The following is a 6,004-nucleotide window of genomic DNA, read 5'->3' as shown; positions in this document are numbered from 1 at the left end:
CTATAGTTTATAATGCAGCAGCCAAAGCTCAGCCAAAAACATGCTAAATGGGTAGAATATCTCCAAGGTTTCCATTTTGTTTTGAAGCATATAAATGGCCAATCAAATAAAGTTGTAGATGCCTTAAGTAGGAGAAATTTATTGCTTCAAGAAAGTCAAATCCAAGTGTTGCGTTTTGATTTTCTCAAGGAATTATATGAGACCGATTTAGATTTTAAAGAGACATTTGAAGCTTGTAAAAATCCTGTTTTGATGGATAGGAGTAGATGGTTGGATTACTTCTTACAAAATGGACTGTTATTTAAGAAAAATCAACTGTGCATACCAAACTGTTCAATTAGGGAGAATTTAATCAAAGAGAAACATAGTGGAGGACTTGCAGGACATTTTGGCATAGAGAAAACCTTTGAATAGTTGAACAGATTTTATTTGTGGCCGAAAGTGAAATCTAAAGTGGAGAAGTATGTGAGAACTTGCAAAATCTGTCAATATGCAAAGGGAAGGAGCCAAAACATAGGTTTCTATATCCCATTACCAATACCAGATAGGCCTTGGGATATGGTAAGTATGGATTTTGTGTTGGGCTTACTAAAGACTCAAAGAGGTAATGATTCAATTTTTTTTGTAGTGGACAAATTTTCAAAAATGGCACACTTTATTCCATGTTATAAAACTAGTGATTCTTTTGACATTGCTAATTTTTTTTTTAAGGAGATTGTAAGATTGCATGGGTTGCCCAAAAGTATTGTCTTAGACAAGGATTCCAAATTTATTGGACATTTTTGGAGGACACTATGGAAGAAGCTGGGAACTAAATTAAGTTTCATTTTTGCCTATCATCCACAAACTGATGGATAGACTGAAGTGGTGAACAGGAGTTTAGGCAATCTTTTAAGGAGCCTTACTGCAGAACATCAAAAGCAATGGGATCAAGTATTGGCACAAGCTGAGTATCCATATAATGACTCACCTAACAGGAGTATAGGATAGAGTCCATTCCATATTGTTTATGGAATGCATCCAAGAGGAATATCTGAATTAAGAAATTTGGGAAAAGAAGAGATGAGAAGTGCAAAGGGTGAAGACTTTGCTTCAGAAATGCATGCAATACATGAACAAGTGAAATAGTAGCTGCAGGATAGTAACATCAAGTACAAAAGTAGAGAAGATATGAGGAGAAGAGAGGTGAACTTTGAAGTTGGGCATTTGGTTTTAGCACATCTCAGAAAGGAGAGGTTTCCAAAGAGGGAGTATAATAAATTGAAGCTCGAGAAAATTGGATGGTGCAAAGTATTGAGGAAATTCTCTGCAAATGCCTATGAAATTTAGTTACCCCCTGATGTTGGGATATCACCAAATTTTAATGTTGCAGACTTGTACAAGTGTGAAGGTGAAAATACATATGATACAGCACAAGATCGAGAGATCCAAGAGATTGACTGGGTAAAACAGTTACGCACAACAAAAGATTTGCAGCCAGAATGAATTCTGGACAAGAAGGATTTTAAGAAGACAAGGGGACAAGAGTACTTCCAGTATTTGTTAAAATGGAAGGATCAACCAACCATTGAAGCTACTTGGATTACATAAGACATGCTACAGAAACTGGGCAGTTCTGTAGATGAGCTCATGGATAGGAGCCCATGAAGAATTTTGTCCTCGGGAGTCTGATGCAGGAGCATGTGACTTAGAGGGGAAAAGGCTTCAAACATATTCCAAAAATCCAAAAAAAACTACAAACAAGGGAGTGGGGTCCTTTAGACAGCAAGTTTCATGCTTTTCTAGTTTAAGATAACGTTAAAAATAAAACCATGCTGTAATAGTCACTTTAAGATAAGCTATAACAAATCTCTATGCTTTAAATCACTCTATGTAAAAGCATGCTTTTGTAAGGGATAATGGCCGAGAAGGCTTTATCTATTATTTATAAATAAAAAACAATGGGACTCTCAGAGGAGGTCGAGCCTGGAAGCACTATCATTTTGCAAAACCTCTCTCTATTCATCTGAATTAATGACTCTCTGTTAATTGGTATTTTATGCGTGTATTAGTTCCGGTTCTGTTGTTTCCATGTTTATGAATGGTGATTCAAATTGTTGTTTTCCAATCAACACTTAAGCTTAGACCAGTTGGGTAGATTTCCTTCACATTGGTGAATGCAGGCTTCTTAAATCATTTTGTAGCCAACCTCTGTTTTACACAGAGAATTCGTGGAAAAGCAATTTAGTCTGGACGTAGCTATGGACCTGAATTTCTAGTAGATTTGGTTCATACCCATATCGGGTCTGAACCAATATCGCATCACAGGACCTTAAGTGGAGTGGAAGACCATTTAAAGTGCCATACTCTGATAGTGCGACACTACCAGAGCCAAAATACTATAGGGAGACTTTAATAAATTATTGGGTCCGTGATTGTTATCGTATCGCAAGTGGAGCGTGGAAGGGTTGTGGAACTGCTGAAGTCTGACACCCTGATAAGCTCGGACCTGGAACATTATAGAGAAGAGTGGAAAGGGTTGTCGGGTCTGCAAGGATGATCACATTGCAAACTCGGAGCGGAAGGAACTAAGTGAAGATCACATTGCAAACTTAGAGTGGAAGGAACTAAGTATAGGTGCGTTAGAGGTTGCGATATCAATTTCCGAGAGCACGTGTTATCACATCGGAGGAAGGAATGTTCAAAAGCCTGATTATAAATTGGTGATAGTGTTATTTGCGGTTAACGAAAAGTCTTTGGAAAAGAGCGGCGATAGTGTAATTCCTTTGCAAATTACACCAAGACTATTTGAGAGCCACGACAGTGTTAAAGCGCCAACAGTGTTTTTGGGTAATTCCTTTGGAATTACAGTTCTGATAGGAATAGAGGCTCTGTTTATCAATTAACAAGGGTTGGGTTGATTGGAAAAAAAAAACCCATGAGGCTGTCAGTTTAACATTAGATGACTGATACGTCAATTGAAGGAGAAAGAGAAATTTGGCCTGATATTGAAGAAATTTCAGACAGATTTGCGAGGTCTATATCGCCTACACCTAGGCCACCAATAGATCCCTTTCCTTTATCAGGAGCTTTAGAGTTATATTCCCTTTTGTAGTGCCCTTCCTTTCTGCATTTCTAGCACACCACCTTTACAGGTTTTCCTAGAGATTTAGATCTCCCTCTAGATTTAGATCTCCCACTCAATGACTTATTTTTGTTTCTATTTTGGGACCGTCCTCATATAAACAAGGCATCACCATTCTGGCTCTCCATATTTTTCCATCTCATCTCCTGCGTCAACAAGGATGAGACTATTTCATCAAATTGCAAGGCAGTTGCATTGCTACCTATTGCAATAAACAGACTATCCCATGAATCTAGTAGAGAACACAACAAACTGATGCACTTATCTTCATCTGAAATTTTAATATCAACAGATGCTAACTGACTTACCACAGTATTAAATGCATTCAGGTGCTCTGTCACCGAGTCACCATCTTTCATCCTTAGGTTATACAGCTTTTTCTGTAGGAACAGTTTATTCACCAGAGACTTAGATTGCTACAAAGTCCCTAACTTGTCCCACAAAGCCTTCATCGTAGCTTCCCCTAATACATTCAACAATACTAAATCTGAGACACGCAATTGTATTGTGTTCTTTTCCTTCCAATCCAACTTCTTCCATTCTTCATCAGACGCTCCCATTTGTTTAGTACCCGAATCTACTGCGATCCACTGATCTTTATCCACCAACAGATCCTTCATCTTGAGTTTCCACAACTCAAAACTCTGACCATTAAATTTCTCGATCTCTATCTTTCCATTGCTCACCATTTTCTTTCACCACTAGAATCGATCTCGCAGATCTCCCACTGAACAGGGTCTACCACAGGCCCGAGCGGAAGCCCTTAGCAACAAAGGTGTCCCCTTGAAGCCAAAACAGCTCTGATGCCAAATGCAGGTTTTAACCCTATATAGAAATTACCTTCATACGAATTCTAAAACACAGAAAATAAACAATGTGAGAGCATAACACATAAAACACATATACATAGAGATTTTCCCCTAGATCCCAAAACTGGGACTACCAGCTTGATTTTTCATTATGTTCATTTCAATGTTACAATACATATTTATACATGCTGAAGCATCCAATACCATGGACCTAAAACCATCGCATCCAAAACCATGGAACAAAAACCATCGCGTCCAAAACCATGTGTGAAAATCATGCACAAAACCATAAGTAGGTCCGCCTAACCTAACATAGGGTCCAAAACCAAAATTGTCTGGGGCGCTACCTCGGACCCCATAAAGTGGGGTTACTTGCAACCCTCAAACCCCCTGTGACTCCCCCTGCTAAGCAATCAGTGCAACGAAGGGGGGGCTCTGCCCCCTTTCTAACCCCCTGGTTAACTACGTGGGCTATTTGTGGAAATAATATAACACAACTTAACATCTTCCACTTCATCTCCATGGCTATTGGGTTGGGAAATATGTTTGTATTTTTGGTTCGTCACACCATTTCAAAGCCTCCACTTTCAATTTTGCGTCAATGATTCCTACTCCATTCAGTGTCTTTGATGTGTTCAAGAGAAGTCATTCAGTTGATATCTTCTACGATAATATTAAACCTTCATTCCATGTCCGCCATTCCTGAACAAGTTTCACATCAATATGATTATGTCTCAAATCATGACGCCCATTTCATGTCATTGATGGGGGATACATCAAGGCCCTCCAATGATGGGTCAATTCATATCGATCAACTCATTAGATAAGAAGTTGACTTAGAGACTCTTCATTGATTACCTTAGGGCTTGCATACATCAATGACAAGTTTCCTTGTTCTCGGTGACAAGTTTACATCATTGGCTTTGACCGACAGATTCTGTGTGGTGTTCAACTTCAACTCATTCATTCACGCCATACAGATTGTACAATTGTACCTTTAGATCCATTAACGTCACCGGTGGTTTCTCTCACATATGTTAACAACTTACATCATTGGTTGGTTAGATGGTTTCTACCATGTTCGACTCCAGTTTCTTTATTCACTTGTCTAGACTCATACATTGGATAATCGAATGAACGAGATAGAAGACCTTGGATCTATTTCCATCCATTCGATCTACTTTTTTAGGATTAATGTAATATTACAAAGCATGATGGTGATGATCATATAGACAATCATTCAAACATGTATCCATACTTTATCATCAATGGACACAACTTTTTTATCATTGTACATGTAATTTCTGCTTATGTGTTGATCATGGGTACGCCTCCCTCAACAAAGATGTCATGATGAAATGTATTGGAATAGATTATGGTTTCAACTAGCTATCCTTGATCCAAATTTGTCACAAGGTAAAGCACTTCAGTCATCAGCCATTATTTCTGACTTTGTGCTTTAGGGGGGAATCTGTTATAGGCCATTTTTTCGCATATGATCAATAGGCCTACAAACTAAATTTGTCAACGTATGTGAACACCTTGTCGTCATACATACACAAATCCCTAAGCATGCACCTCCAAAATCCCTAAGTTTCTGGGTCTAACTGCCTCAAATCAAGCCTTTTAAGGCCCGATGCACATTGGCCCTTTAGGGACCTACATTCAGCAACAAGATGATCCATTCTGCACCAGTGATAATAAACAATAGGTTTTCACTTGTTGTGGATGTGTCGATTCTAGAAATCTAGGAAAAATAAAAAGAATCCTGAAGCTTCCTCTTCTAGAAGCTTCCAGGAGTTGTTTCAACCATTTACCTTGGATAAGAACTTCAAATAGTATCATATCCTACCTTGGATATTTCACCTCTTATCCCTTGAACTCATCCTCCCATCTCAAGTGGATCTCAATCTTAGATTGGAAATGGATAATAATTCCTAAACTATCACACTCTCCTATAAATTTACAGCCATCTACAACATTCGTGTTGGCTTTTGGAGACTAATCATACCCTCATGTTGTTGCCTTGAATCTAAGAGAGTCATCATCTTCTTGCATTTGGGTGACATTG

This window comes from Pinus tabuliformis, chromosome 5_2, assembly GCF_031772625.1.
Source record: "Pinus tabuliformis cultivar Carrire ecotype Pingquan chromosome 5_2, CPIR1, whole genome shotgun sequence".
In the NCBI taxonomy this organism is placed as follows: Eukaryota; Viridiplantae; Streptophyta; class Pinopsida; order Pinales; family Pinaceae; genus Pinus; species Pinus tabuliformis.
This window is presented reverse-complemented; position numbering follows the sequence as displayed.